This window comes from Coffea arabica, chromosome 1e (assembly GCF_036785885.1).
Source record: "Coffea arabica cultivar ET-39 chromosome 1e, Coffea Arabica ET-39 HiFi, whole genome shotgun sequence".
NCBI classification, from domain to species: Eukaryota; Viridiplantae; Streptophyta; class Magnoliopsida; order Gentianales; family Rubiaceae; genus Coffea; species Coffea arabica.
The window spans coordinates 45,822,554-45,837,938 of record NC_092311.1 but is presented as its reverse complement, the minus strand read 5'-3'; the positions used below and the strand labels follow the sequence as shown (position 1 = coordinate 45,837,938).

The 15,385-nt window shown below is 34.9% G+C and overlaps 2 long non-coding RNA genes across 2 annotated transcripts; both read left to right on the top strand.

Moving 5' to 3' along the window:
* The first annotated feature begins 613 nt into the window (after positions 1-613).
* LOC140010752 (uncharacterized) lies at positions 614-4,852 on the top strand. The gene is made up of 4 exons (XR_011817865.1): positions 614-1,266; positions 3,558-3,613; positions 4,191-4,653; positions 4,824-4,852. It is a non-coding gene; the product is annotated as an uncharacterized lncRNA (long non-coding RNA).
* Positions 4,853-6,598: 1,746 nt separating this feature from the next.
* LOC140010754 (uncharacterized) lies at positions 6,599-10,382 on the top strand. Its single transcript, XR_011817870.1, has 3 exons — positions 6,599-7,245; positions 9,537-9,592; positions 10,223-10,382. It is a non-coding gene; the product is annotated as an uncharacterized lncRNA (long non-coding RNA).
* The last annotated feature ends 5,003 nt before the right edge of the window (positions 10,383-15,385 follow it).

Here is a 15,385-nt window from a genome sequence, read left to right as displayed (position 1 = left end):
ATTTCTTCTACATAAATATCATGTTTTAGTTCTTTTTTGTTTCTTTAAAATCCAATAAAAAATCTCATTTTTTATGAATTTTGATTTTTTGAGTTTGTCAAATTTTTTGTATTACTCAATTAATAGTTATTGAATCTTAAGGAAATAAAAAAGAACTAAAGCATGATGTTTATATAGGAGAAATAGCAATATAATAAAAAGTGGGACAGAGAATGCCATAGGATGTGTGTGAGAACCCTGAAAATATACATATAAATATCAGTGCATATTTTATTTGCATTTTAATTCTTTAATAAATTTTAGCACTAAGTCCCATTGTTTTTAAATAAGTACATAGAAATAAACGTTATGTGCAAAATAAAAGAATTGTGCTAGACTACCAAACTTCTTAGTTTTGTTACATTAACTTCATATTTCGATGGTAAACTATTTCATTGATCTAAGAATTAAATTTCTTTTTTGAATTCTAGTATTGTAATTAATTGTTTTGAAATAAAAGTGTAAAGATAATTTCTATGTAAAAAAAAATAATAATATAATTGTGCCCAATATTGAATTATTCGGTTTTGTTATACTAAATTAATATTTCTCGAGTTAGAGTAATTTTATTGCTTAAAAACAAACTCTTTGAATTCCGATAGCTAATTTAATCGTTAATAATGTTAAGAGTTAATAGGAACCTTAGTATTAAGTTGCATTTGATAATTTTAGACAAAACCATTACAAGTACACTTAGTATACTTAGGACGTTAAAATCTCGATAATCAAATCTTTGCGAGATTAGTATATTATTAAGTATTCAAATTACATTTGGGATAAATTTTGGAATTAGATTAAGTTAGAAATAGGGACTTAAGTGGATATTAGGAGTGGATATTAGGAGAGCAAGTGAAAAGATCAAAATTACCCTCACAACCTCACGAAATAACCGTCTGTCACCACCTCACATTCGGCCAATACATTTCTTTCCCACTCCAACACACAACCGCACAAGCACTCTACCTCCATTGCCAAAACCGCGGCTCCACCTCCACTTTTCTTCACAATCCAACTTCTCACCTCAGCTCCACAACACCATTTCCCTTTCGGATCAGCAGCTGGAGCAAGGTAGGAGAGCTGAAATCCGCAAGCTACACCCAGTTTTCCAGCCGCAACAACCACCACAGCTCCACCATCTGCTCAGCCAAGACAACCCCAAACCAGTCGCGAGCCTAGGGAAATAATTCTGCCCAGATTTGTTCGTGCGTGAACGGAGCATTAGCAGAGGTACTTCTTGATCTAGTTTGAGTTGATTAGAGGGTTCTGGAGCTAACTTAAAATCTTGCATGTTGATTATTAGACTTCGGATGGTAGTTACAAAAACAGCAAAAATTTTCTGATGTGCGATAGTGCTTCATCCGAGACTGATTGGAATGATGCTACCTTAGATGATCAAACTCTGTTATTCTGAGCTTGTTGTGATGTTTAATTAACTAATCACTAACTAATTAAATTGTTCAAAGCTTTGCATGGGAACTTGGAACTTTCGGATGATGAACCAAGGAACATAAGAAATTCTGTTTTGATGTAGTAATGTTGCCGTGAGCTTGAGCAGAAAATGTAAGTTTAACTTGCCTAAATGTGACCCTCTGAATTGATCCCTGTGCTTAATTAGTCAATAACTAATCAGTTAAGCTGTGCATGTAGCAATGAGATGGCCTAAACCAGAAAAATAAAAAGGAAAATTTGAAAGTGGTTCATGCATGATCACCGAGGCTCATGGGAGAATTTCTGGATTTTTGGGAAATTTGTAGTTGCTAATTGAATTCAATTTTTGAGTTAAAAATGTCAACTATTTAGCTAAGTGTTTAAACGCTGAATTGAGTACCTAATACCATACTTAAACCAAGGAAAAATTCGAACTAAAGTAGATTGGTTGCTGGAAATTTTGGGTGATAGCCGAAGGGGTATGATCCAGAATTTCAATATCGTTGGGAAAATTGTAATTTGTTTCTGGAAATTTATTTTATTTCCTTGGATTATGGTGGCTCAGAATTTCATAAGAGATGCAAATTTCAAGATATACAATTTGTTTAGCAACGAACCAATTAGTACATATAAAGTTGGAACCAAAAACGCTAGTATACAATTGCTGGAAATTCTCTTGTGATTGCCGAATATTGAGTTGAATTATCAACTTGGATTCTGGAAATTTTCTTGAAAATATAATGGATAAAATGCCTGGAATATGTTGTTTGGGAATCTATAAGGAATGCATGGACGGTTTGAAATAAAAACATGTTGGTGTTAAAAGAAAAAAAAAAAGGAGTTTTTCATTAGTGGAAAATGAAACTCCAGATTTTCGGATGTCCCTGACCAGTCTCGATAAAATGTTTATATCTTGGTGTAGGAAAATCCGTTTAAGGCACCGTCAGTGGTATTTGAAACTAGAATCATAGACCTTTGACCTATAGAGATTTCGTATTTTTCCTCCATGTGTATCGCTGCCTGTGAATGTTTAAAGTAGACTGTTTTGCATGAATATCCTGTTTCTTTGAGAAACTAAACTTGAATTTGGATTGAGATTTTATCTTACTTGTGGTTCAAATTCTTGATTCAATTGTGGTTGGAAGTAACTAATGTCGTCAAGGGCCAATGATTGATGAAGCCCTTGGCCATTTGAATGACTTTATAAGTACCACGGTGTGATGAAAGTGAATTGCTGGAATGTCTTGGAAGCTTTACTTTTACTTTTACTTGCTTATGTTGGGTTTGCTGAGACCAAGTGCTAATGATTGATGAAGCCTTGGTTGATCATTTTAGTTTATTCGGAAATGCACTTGTTGAAATTTAAGGCTAATGATTGACGAAGTCCTAGTAATTTGTTATGTGATTTTTACCACATTTTGATTCATATTATGATTTCGAAACGGAATCGGAGCTGTGGAAGTTGTATCGACTTAGCGAACTCGAGTAACTGTGGTCAAATTAATCAAAAATATTTTTCCAGCTAGTATTATATTATAAAACTCCATATCTAGTGCTTTGCCTAAAAATTTTCCAACTCGATAATTTCCTTTAGCTCAAACTAGCCTTGATAGCTATAGTAAATAAGTTCTATAGCTTTTGAAAACTTTAAGTCTTATTTTAACTCCTTTTCTTTCCTTAAGCTTTGCACTTGGATAGTTAACTATAGGAAAAGTTCCAAAATACGAGTTTTACTAATTTTAGTGAAAAGCTTGAGAAACTTACTCGGCAAGAAACCTTATTTTTAGGTAAAATAGTTTAGTAATAATTTTGCAAAAACCATAGCTTTAAAGAAATGTTCAAAGTAACTTCCTAACGTGGATATTAAGAGATTTGTCGATTTATTTCAAGAAAGTAATACAAGTTATTTTTTTCAGGAAAAGTATCTTAATGAAAACTATAGGAAACAATCCTTCTACTTTGTCACGTATTAACCCAAGGGACTCTTGATTTCCTAAGGGAAAGTGAATTAGTAGTATGTAATTATACCTCAATGTCTATAAGCTTAAAAACGGAGTAAAAACTTATAGTTTCAATATTTGTTATTTTAGGGTATCGTGAGGAAGTGGAACTCGAATCCCAATTTGACATCTGAACTTCACTCTTGGTGAGTGTCCCTGCCTGTTCTATGCTTACTTGGTTAAAGTGCTTTCTTGACTCGATATGTGATAATTTGCAAAACTAGTTTTTGATCCATCGAAGTGAGCAGTGTGTACTTTATCACACTAGCCGTTCGAGTGGTGACTTGTGTGAAGTGTTTTTCGTGAATATTTTGCTTGCGCTTGCTATAAGTGTTGGACGTAAAGTCGTTGGGTGAATCCCTCGATCAGTCTATAATAATCAAGTGCTGGACGTAATGTCGTTGGGTGAATCCCTCGATCAGTCTATAACAATCAAGTGCTGGACGTAAAGTCGTTGGGTGAATCCCTCGATCAGTCTATAATAATCAAGCGGTGGACGTAAAGTCGTTGGGTGAATCCCTCGACCAGTCTATAAATATAAGTGTTGGACGTAATGTCGTTGGGTGAATCCCTCGACCAGTCTAAGGTATATCCGAATATTATCGCCTTCCTATTTGTTTACTTCAGTCGAATCAATACGTGCTAATTGTTTTAATTGATTGCATGTTTTTGGGGCACCACTGAGCTTTAGCTCACCCCACGTTTAATTGTTTTCCTTGACAGGTCTTGAAGTTTGAGAAATCTGAGCAGTGCTGATTTCTTTTAATTTGTACTTGAATCTTAAGACTGCAGTTTACCGTTGTATTGTATTGTGAATTGAAAAACGTATTGGTTATTTTGGATTGCCACTTGAAGCTGGAAAATGTTTAAACCCTAATTATTATGTTTGGCTTGTATGGTTGTAATCGTGGTGTGTGACAGTATATATCCGGATTGGTACGACCTTATACCTTAGAGGTAACGCGTGAGATGTATAAGAGCCGTCGACTGGCTATCTTCTTTACTGCTATCTCTGAAGTTAATGTAGATTTAAGGATGATCCTATCTGGGAAAAGTTGTTTTGTAACAGATTAGGTTATTCTTCGGAAGGATCCGGGTTAGTGTGCGTGCGTGAGTCCTGGCGAGAGCTGGGCAGACGGCCCGCCAACCCTCTGGTTCGCCTTAGGGGGAAGTGGGGTCGTCACAGGTGGTATCAGAGCCATATGCCGACAGTTGGGACCTTAAGTCCTTCGTCTGGAAAAGCCCCGAGCCTCTCGTTCGTGAAGAGTCACGAAGCGAAACTCTCCGTAGGGGATGCCCGCGTGCGGGTGGCAAGCTGATAGGTACCCCGTGATGTGACCCTGAGAACTGTCACAGGTGGTATCAGAGCTCTTATCGAGCTCGTGCCGGGAAAGGATTCTCGGACTGTGGGGATTGGCTTGTTAAGTGTGAAACAAAAGTCGATAGTTGAGGATATTAGATATGTATGTTGGGTAGGAATCTCAAATGTAGGTAAGTTACTCTTGGGACTGGCCAGCCTGAGATGTAAATTATCCTATTGTCGGATTCTTGTACCCGAATACCAGATATTTCATTCAATGATGTATTTGCAAATTTGGAAGAATTTAGTATATTGCATTATGATGTGATTAGAGATCAAATCCAGAAAAGTAGAACCGAAAGTATCAAGTTTAGCTTTTGAAAGATAAAAGTGAAGAGCCAATAGTGAGATCTTGAAGATTAGTGCCAATTCTGTACTTAAGATGAATAATTTTACTAGTCATTCAATGGTAAATGGAATATATGCCATCTCTTACCCAAAATAATGGTTTAGACATAGAATTGAGTGAAATAGTAGTTTAGACAGGAACTATGCAGTTGTGAACAGCTTTAAACCTTGAGGAGAGTCTTTAAAACTGAGGTGAGATAAGTTGACGAATTTGCCATGTGAGGTGAGTTATCGATGACATTGTGGTTCCTTAAGTTTTACTGGAGGACTATTCGGGACTAACGTCCAAAAGGATAAAGATAACTAGTTGTTAGGTTATTAGAAAAGCCAATGTATGAAATGTTTGAGATCATTTAGAATACTTAAGAGTCATTGATGTACTTAAGTAATGATCATGTTATTCGATTTAATATTAGACGTGGTAGATCTACAATCCACTAAGGTTAAGTTGAATCTAAACTAAGGGGTTGAGCTATTAGTTATGTGGTTATAATAATTTGCGTATTATTGAATTGTTTTCTTTCGTGTTTATAAAGATTGAAGTTTGAGTTATGTATGAAAATATTGAATGTATTCGTGAATTGTTTGGCTCTTGAAGTTGTATGAAATTGGTGTGCAATGTGACTCATATTGTGTGTATGAAACTTGATGACTACGCGTCTACTTTGTTATAATGTTGAAAAAAAAAATAAATAAATAAATTCTCGAACCAACTCAATTCCAAACACCAATGGGTGATAAGAATATAATCAGTAGCTTAACTCATAATAATTGCGAATTCTGGATCGGAGGGCATAAAATACTAGTGGATCTAATCAGAGTGGATATAAAAGGTTATGATGTTATTATAGGAATGAATTTTCTAACTCATCATCATGCTAAGCTTGATTTCAGAGCAAAAGTGTTAGAATTTTGGATTTCCGGAGAAGCAACTTGGGAGTAAGAAGAAGAAATACAGAAAAAGTATTCCGATTTGTTTCTCAAGAAAGTGTGAATTTTGAGGACAAAATTCATTATAAGGAGGGGAGGATGTGAGAACCCTGAAAATATACATATAAATATCAGTGCATATTTTATTTGCATTTTAATTCTTTAATAAATTTTAGCACTAAGTCCCATTGTTTTTAAATAAGTACATAGAAATAAACGTTATGTGCAAAATAAAAGAATTGTGCTAGACTACCAAACTTCTTAGTTTTGTTACATTAACTTCATATTTCGATGGTAAACTATTTCATTGATCTAAGAATTAAATTTCTTTTTTGAATTCTAGTATTGTAATTAATTGTTTTGAAATAAAAGTGTAAAGATAATTTCTATGTAAAAAAAAAATAATAATATAATTGTGCCCAATATTGAATTATTCGGTTTTGTTACACTAAATTAATATTTCTCGAGTTAGAGTAATTTTATTGCTTAAAAACAAACTCTTTGAATTCCGATAGCTAATTTAATCGTTAATAATGTTAAGAGTTAATAGGAACCTTAGTATTAAGTTGCATTTGATAATTTTAGACAAAACCATTACAAGTACACTTAGTATACTTAGGACGTTAAAATCTCGATAATCAAATCTTTGCGAGATTAGTATATTATTAAGTATTCAAATTACATTTGGGATAAATTTTGGAATTAGATTAAGTTAGAAATAGGGACTTAAGTGGATATTAGGAGTGGATATTAGGAGAGCAAGTGAAAAGATCAAAATTACCCTCACAACCTCACGAAATAACCGTCTGTCACCACCTCACATTCGGCCAATACATTTCTTTCCCACTCCAACACACAACCGCACAAGCACTCTACCTCCATTGCCAAAACCGCGGCTCCACCTCCACTTTTCTTCACAATCCAACTTCTCACCTCAGCTCCACAACACCATTTCCCTTTCGGATCAGCAGCTGGAGCAAGGTAGGAGAGCTGAAATCCGCAAGCTACACCCAGTTTTCCAGCCGCAACAACCACCACAGCTCCACCATCTGCTCAGCCAAGACAACCCCAAACCAGTCGCGAGCCTAGGGAAATAATTCTGCCCAGATTTGTTCGTGCGTGAACGGAGCATTAGCAGAGGTACTTCTTGATCTAGTTTGAGTTGATTAGAGGGTTCTGGAGCTAACTTAAAATCTTGCATGTTGATTATTAGACTTCGGATGGTAGTTACAAAAACAGCAAAAATTTTCTGATGTGCGATAGTGCTTCATCCGAGACTGATTGGAATGATGCTACCTTAGATGATCAAACTCTGTTATTCTGAGCTTGTTGTGATGTTTAATTAACTAATCACTAACTAATTAAATTGTTCAAAGCTTTGCATGGGAACTTGGAACTTTCGGATGATGAACCAAGGAACATAAGAAATTCTGTTTTGATGTAGTAATGTTGCCGTGAGCTTGAGCAGAAAATGTAAGTTTAACTTGCCTAAATGTGACCCTCTGAATTGATCCCTGTGCTTAATTAGTCAATAACTAATCAGTTAAGCTGTGCATGTAGCAATGAGATGGCCTAAACCAGAAAAATAAAAAGGAAAATTTGAAAGTGGTTCATGCATGATCACCGAGGCTCATGGGAGAATTTCTGGATTTTTGGGAAATTTGTAGTTGCTAATTGAATTCAATTTTTGAGTTAAAAATGTCAACTATTTAGCTAAGTGTTTAAACGCTGAATTGAGTACCTAATACCATACTTAAACCAAGGAAAAATTCGAACTAAAGTAGATTGGTTGCTGGAAATTTTGGGTGATAGCCGAAGGGGTATGATCCAGAATTTCAATATCGTTGGGAAAATTGTAATTTGTTTCTGGAAATTTATTTTATTTCCTTGGATTATGGTGGCTCAGAATTTCATAAGAGATGCAAATTTCAAGATATACAATTTGTTTAGCAACGAACCAATTAGTACATATAAAGTTGGAACCAAAAACGCTAGTATACAATTGCTGGAAATTCTCTTGTGATTGCCGAATATTGAGTTGAATTATCAACTTGGATTCTGGAAATTTTCTTGAAAATATAATGGATAAAATGCCTGGAATATGTTGTTTGGGAATCTATAAGGAATGCATGGACGGTTTGAAATAAAAACATGTTGGTGTTAAAAGAAAAAAAAAAAGGAGTTTTTCATTAGTGGAAAATGAAACTCCAGATTTTCGGATGTCCCTGACCAGTCTCGATAAAATGTTTATATCTTGGTGTAGGAAAATCCGTTTAAGGCACCGTCAGTGGTATTTGAAACTAGAATCATAGACCTTTGACCTATAGAGATTTCGTATTTTTCCTCCATGTGTATCGCTGCCTGTGAATGTTTAAAGTAGACTGTTTTGCATGAATATCCTGTTTCTTTGAGAAACTAAACTTGAATTTGGATTGAGATTTTATCTTACTTGTGGTTCAAATTCTTGATTCAATTGTGGTTGGAAGTAACTAATGTCGTCAAGGGCCAATGATTGATGAAGCCCTTGGCCATTTGAATGACTTTATAAGTACCACGGTGTGATGAAAGTGAATTGCTGGAATGTCTTGGAAGCTTTACTTTTACTTTTACTTGCTTATGTTGGGTTTGCTGAGACCAAGTGCTAATGATTGATGAAGCCTTGGTTGATCATTTTAGTTTATTCGGAAATGCACTTGTTGAAATTTAAGGCTAATGATTGACGAAGTCCTAGTAATTTGTTATGTGATTTTTACCACATTTTGATTCATATTATGATTTCGAAACGGAATCGGAGCTGTGGAAGTTGTATCGACTTAGCGAACTCGAGTAACTGTGGTCAAATTAATCAAAAATATTTTTCCAGCTAGTATTATATTATAAAACTCCATATCTAGTGCTTTGCCTAAAAATTTTCCAACTCGATAATTTCCTTTAGCTCAAACTAGCCTTGATAGCTATAGTAAATAAGTTCTATAGCTTTTGAAAACTTTAAGTCTTATTTTAACTCCTTTTCTTTCCTTAAGCTTTGCACTTGGATAGTTAACTATAGGAAAAGTTCCAAAATACGAGTTTTACTAATTTTAGTGAAAAGCTTGAGAAACTTACTCGGCAAGAAACCTTATTTTTAGGTAAAATAGTTTAGTAATAATTTTGCAAAAACCATAGCTTTAAAGAAATGTTCAAAGTAACTTCCTAACGTGGATATTAAGAGATTTGTCGATTTATTTCAAGAAAGTAATACAAGTTATTTTTTTCAGGAAAAGTATCTTAATGAAAACTATAGGAAACAATCCTTCTACTTTGTCACGTATTAACCCAAGGGACTCTTGATTTCCTAAGGGAAAGTGAATTAGTAGTATGTAATTATACCTCAATGTCTATAAGCTTAAAAACGGAGTAAAAACTTATAGTTTCAATATTTGTTATTTTAGGGTATCGTGAGGAAGTGGAACTCGAATCCCAATTTGACATCTGAACTTCACTCTTGGTGAGTGTCCCTGCCTGTTCTATGCTTACTTGGTTAAAGTGCTTTCTTGACTCGATATGTGATAATTTGCAAAACTAGTTTTTGATCCATCGAAGTGAGCAGTGTGTACTTTATCACACTAGCCGTTCGAGTGGTGACTTGTGTGAAGTGTTTTTCGTGAATATTTTGCTTGCGCTTGCTATAAGTGTTGGACGTAAAGTCGTTGGGTGAATCCCTCGATCAGTCTATAATAATCAAGTGCTGGACGTAATGTCGTTGGGTGAATCCCTCGATCAGTCTATAACAATCAAGTGCTGGACGTAATGTCGTTGGGTGAATCCCTCGATCAGTCTATAACAATCAAGTGCTGGACGTAAAGTCGTTGGGTGAATCCCTCGATCAGTCTATAATAATCAAGCGGTGGACGTAAAGTCGTTGGGTGAATCCCTCGACCAGTCTATAAATATAAGTGTTGGACGTAATGTCGTTGGGTGAATCCCTCGACCAGTCTAAGGTATATCCGAATATTATCGCCTTCCTATTTGTTTACTTCAGTCGAATCAATACGTGCTAATTGTTTTAATTGATTGCATGTTTTTGGGGCACCACTGAGCTTTAGCTCACCCCACGTTTAATTGTTTTCCTTGACAGGTCTTGAAGTTTGAGAAATCTGAGCAGTGCTGATTTCTTTTAATTTGTACTTGAATCTTAAGACTGCAGTTTACCGTTGTATTGTATTGTGAATTGAAAAACGTATTGGTTATTTTGGATTGCCACTTGAAGCTGGAAAATGTTTAAACCCTAATTATTATGTTTGGCTTGTATGGTTGTAATCGTGGTGTGTGACAGTATATATCCGGATTGGTACGACCTTATACCTTAGAGGTAACGCGTGAGATGTATAAGAGCCGTCGACTGGCTATCTTCTTTACTGCTATCTCTGAAGTTAATGTAGATTTAAGGATGATCCTATCTGGGAAAAGTTGTTTTGTAACAGATTAGGTTATTCTTCGGAAGGATCCGGGTTAGTGTGCGTGCGTGAGTCCTGGCGAGAGCTGGGCAGACGGCCCGCCAACCCTCTGGTTCGCCTTAGGGGGAAGTGGGGTCGTCACAGGTTTTAAAGACTAGTAAAATTCGTCAACTTATCTCACCTCAGTTTTAAAGACTCTCCTCAAGGTTTAAAGCTGTTCACAACTGCATAGTTCCTGTCTAAACTACTATTTCACTCAATTCTATGTCTAAACCATTATTTTGGGTAAGAGATGGCATATATTCCATTTACCATTGAATGACTAGTAAAATTATTCATCTTAAGTACAGAATTGGCACTAATCTTCAAGATCTCACTATTGGCTCTTCACTTTTATCTTTCAAAAGCTAAACTTGATACTTTCGGTTCTACTTTTCTGGATTTGATCTCTAATCACATCATAATTGTTTTTAAATAAGTACGTAGAATTAAACGTTAGGTGCAAAATAAAAGAATTGTGCCAAACTACTAAACTTCTTAGTTTGTTACATTAACTTCATGTTTATATGGTAAACTATTTCGTTGATCTAATAATTAATTTCTTTGAATTCTAGTATTGTAATTAATTGTTTTGAAATAAAAGTGTAAAGATAATTTCTATGAACTACATAATATAATTGTGCCTAATATTGAATTATTCGGTTTCGTTACACTAAAGTAATAACTCTTGAGTTATATTAAGTTTACTCTTTAAAAGTAAATTCCTTTACTTCTTAATAAATTCTAGCATTACTTTTGCTTCCATATTTCAATTAAGAATGTAAAAATAGATCATGTGAAGAATAATATGATTTCCTAAGTTACGAAGTTCTTGGTTTTGCTTGACTAAACTAATATCCTAGAGTTAGATAAAATTATTCATCTTAACATGAATTGCTAGAATACTTAATTTCCTTGACTCAAACAAATTAATGACACTTGAGTCGATAACCTTACTATCCTAAAAACAAATAATTTGAATTCCAATTAGTTGTTAACCTCGAGTGCTAATAATGATTAAGCCAATGAACATTGATATAAATGGATAAACGAATAACAAGAATGTTAAATGTTAGATTTATATAACAAGGTCAAACTTGATTTTAATAAGTTAATTAATAATGTAAGAGTGTATGATTTAATAGGAACATTAATACTAAATTGCAACCGATAAATTTTGGGCAAAAACGATATAAGTATCCTAGATATACTTAGGACATAAGGCTTACGATAATTAAGGTCTTGTAGGACTAGTGTATAATTAGGCATTCAAATCACACTTGGGGATAATTTTTGGAATTTAATTAGAACTAAGGACCCAAGGAGATAACTGGTGAAAATGTGAAAGGACTAAACTACCCTTGAACTATTCCAAAATCACCATGCAATTACAAAACCAATTCTCGGACAACCTTATAGCACCAGCATTCCATTTGGACGAATGAAAACATTCTCCACTTCACCATTCTTCAGAAGAAAACCGCGACTCCAACCTCCTCAATACCGCACACCATTTCCATTTACTCTCTACACCATCATTCCCCAAAACCACAACCCCATTTACCCACCGTGTAATCATCGACCGAGGGGAAGGAGAGAGAGCTGCACTTACAGCCGAGAGGAAGGAAAGGTAACTGCGAGCTCTTCGTTTCTGTTTTGTCCGTGAGCTGAGGGGAGAGAATCGGACACCACTCTGCACTTCCAAGACCTCCACCAGCTGAGCTCAACCACACCCACCAACTTCACAGCCTACGCAAACCAAACTCAGCCAGCCATACTTTACTTCCATAGCCAGCCGAGAGGAAAATGTTGCAGCAAACCATCGTGTGAGCTGAGCTCTTAACTGAGGATATTGCGAGGACGCGGAATTCGATTCCCAACTTGATATCTGAACTCCACTCTTGGTGAGTGTCCCTGTTTGTTCTATTCTTACATGATTAAGTGCTTCCTTGAATTTAAGTGTGATAATCGCAAAAATTGGTTTTGATCCATCGAAGTGAGCGGTGTGTACTTTACCACACTAGTCGTTCGAGTGGTGACTTGTGTAAAGCATTTTTTTTGTTTGTATGTGAATCCAAGTGCTAGACGAAAAGTCGTTGGGTGAATCCCTCGACGAGTCAATAATAATGAATCAAGTGCGAGACGAAAAGTCGTTGGGTGAATCCCTCGACGAGTCAATAATAATGAATCAAGTGCGAGACGAAAAGTCGTTGGGTGAATCCCTCGACGAGTCAATAATAATGAATCAAGTGCTAGACGAAAAGTCGTTGGGTGAATCCCTCGACGAGTCAATAATAATGAATCAAGTGCTAGACGAAAAGTCGTTGGGTGAATCCCTCGACGAGTCAATAATAATGAATCAAGTGCGAGACGAAAAGTCGTTGGGTGAATCCCTCGACGAGTCAATAATAATGAATCAAGTGCGAGACGAAAAGTCGTTGGGTGAATCCCTCGACGAGTCAATAATAATGAATCAAGTGCTAGACGAAAAGTCGTTGGGTGAATCCCTCGACGAGTCAATAATGATAAATCAAGAGTCAATAATGATAAATCAAGTGCTAGACGAAAAGTCGTTGGGTGAATCCCTCGACGAGTCAATAATGGTAAATCAAGTGCTAGACGAAAAGTCGTTGGGTGAATCCCTCGACGAGTCTATAATAATAATGTAAGTTCAGGACGTAACGTCGTTGGGTGAATCCCTTGACCAGTCTAAGGTACACTTGGGAATTATCGCCTCCCTATTTGTTTACTTCAGTCGAATCAATACGTGTTAATTGTTTCGAGTGATTGCATGATTTTGGGGCACCACTGAGCTTTAGCTTACCCCACGTTTATTTGTTTTTCTTGACAGGTCTTGAGGTTTGAGAAATCTGAGCTGCTTATATCTTCTTAAGAATGTATCTACTTCGTTTTGTGACTTGTAATGTATTTGAATTAAACGATATAGTTTTGTTTTGGGTTTGAAGCTGGAGATGTGTAGACCCTGATGATAGTATTTGGCTTGTATGTGTATATATACTTGGGCTGTATGAAATTTCATGTTTTGGAAACTGTAAGACCTTACTTCTTGAATGTAACGCGTGAGGTATTTAGGAGCCGCCGATTGGCTAACTTCGGTTGCTGTTATCTTTGAAGTTAATGTGTTTTAGTATTCAAGCTGCTTAAAAGTTGGCATGATCGGATGGCGGATTGTGTTTCCGTTACGAATGAATATGTACTACATATGAGTCAAAGATAATAGGAATAGCTTATTAGGTTATGCCCCCTAAACCAAGTTTTGAGAATTTTTCTTTAGTCCCTAAGAAATTTTAAGAATTTTCTTTGAAAGTCTTTCACTCCCTCCACCCCCTCCCCCTCTCCTCCAACCCACGGGGGATCCTGATAAAATTTCATTTGCCCCCTTCCATAAGGTTAATGTCATTAAAAGTGTTATTAAGTATTAACTGCAAGTTTTCTTTGATATTTTTTTTGACCTGGCTTTTCTCTATGGAAATATAAACTTTTAATTTTCTTTGATATTTTTGACCTAGCCATTTCACCAATTAATCCATAAAGTTAATGTCATTAATTGCATTAGCATTATATATTGACAAGTCTAACTCCACTTTGCACCCCTAAACTTGTATTACTCTCTTACTTTGCACCCTAAATTTCAATTTTAGACATTTTCCACCTTCTACTCTCAAATTTTTCATATTTAAGTACAATCAATAATTACATTCCCAAAATTAACAAAATAAAGGAAGGTGAAAATTAATGATAATGTCATGACCCAAGCACGATTCCTTGGCTTTTTAACCATTTTAAATACATTTTTATTGATTTATATGATCATAATCACTAATATTATTGGTAAAATTAATGAGATAAAAGATGGTCCAAATTAATGAAATATATTGTTTTATTTTTACTGCAATAGCTTGGCAATTTTGACCACTTTCTATAAATTGACATTGATTTGTTGGGTCCTCTATGCTGTTAATTTTGTTAAAATTGTTATTGATTGGATTTAAATGGGACAAATTTAAGAATGTAGGGTGCAAAGTGTCCAAAATTGAGAGTTTAAGGAACAAGGTGTCCAAAATTAAATTTTAGGGTGTAAAGTTAAAAAATGATATAAATTCAAACATGCAAAGTAGAGTTGGTCCCATATTGACATGTTAAGCTTTGTACATTACATCAAGAAAAAAATTTGTTTAAAGCTAAACTGCATCCATCCACCTATTAGTTAATTATTTCATTTAAATCTTCACCTTTTATTTACAAAATTTCAAATTTAAGTACTTAGTTTCAAATACATAGGATTAATCTTTTATATACTAACAGCGTATACAGTATCATTATTGGATGATGACAACTAATTTGAATTTAAATTTGAAATATACTTTTGTATATGTATTGTGTATCTAGCCATGATATTCTATATGTTGTTAATGTCTATAAGATTAATTATGCTGTGTATACGAAGTTGAAACTAAAAAATTTGTATATTTGCTAGAGTTCTCTTCCAAAAACACAAAACCAACATGTACATCTACTGAGCAATATTATCTCTAAATTTTTAATTTACATTTTGGGATATGACTGTTTTTGAAAGTCTGAAATTAGAAAATAATCAAAATTTGCATTTTTTTTGTGTATTTTCAATTTGTTTTTTGAAAGATGATTGCTTTTCAAAGTTTGTAATTGTTTCCCTATAGATTGTAAGAATGTGAGGACAGGGACATAGTAGCTATCTACATCAACAAATAACTTGTGCAGGTCTAGAACTAATAATGAATAAGCAGCTTTGTTCTTGTGTTTCA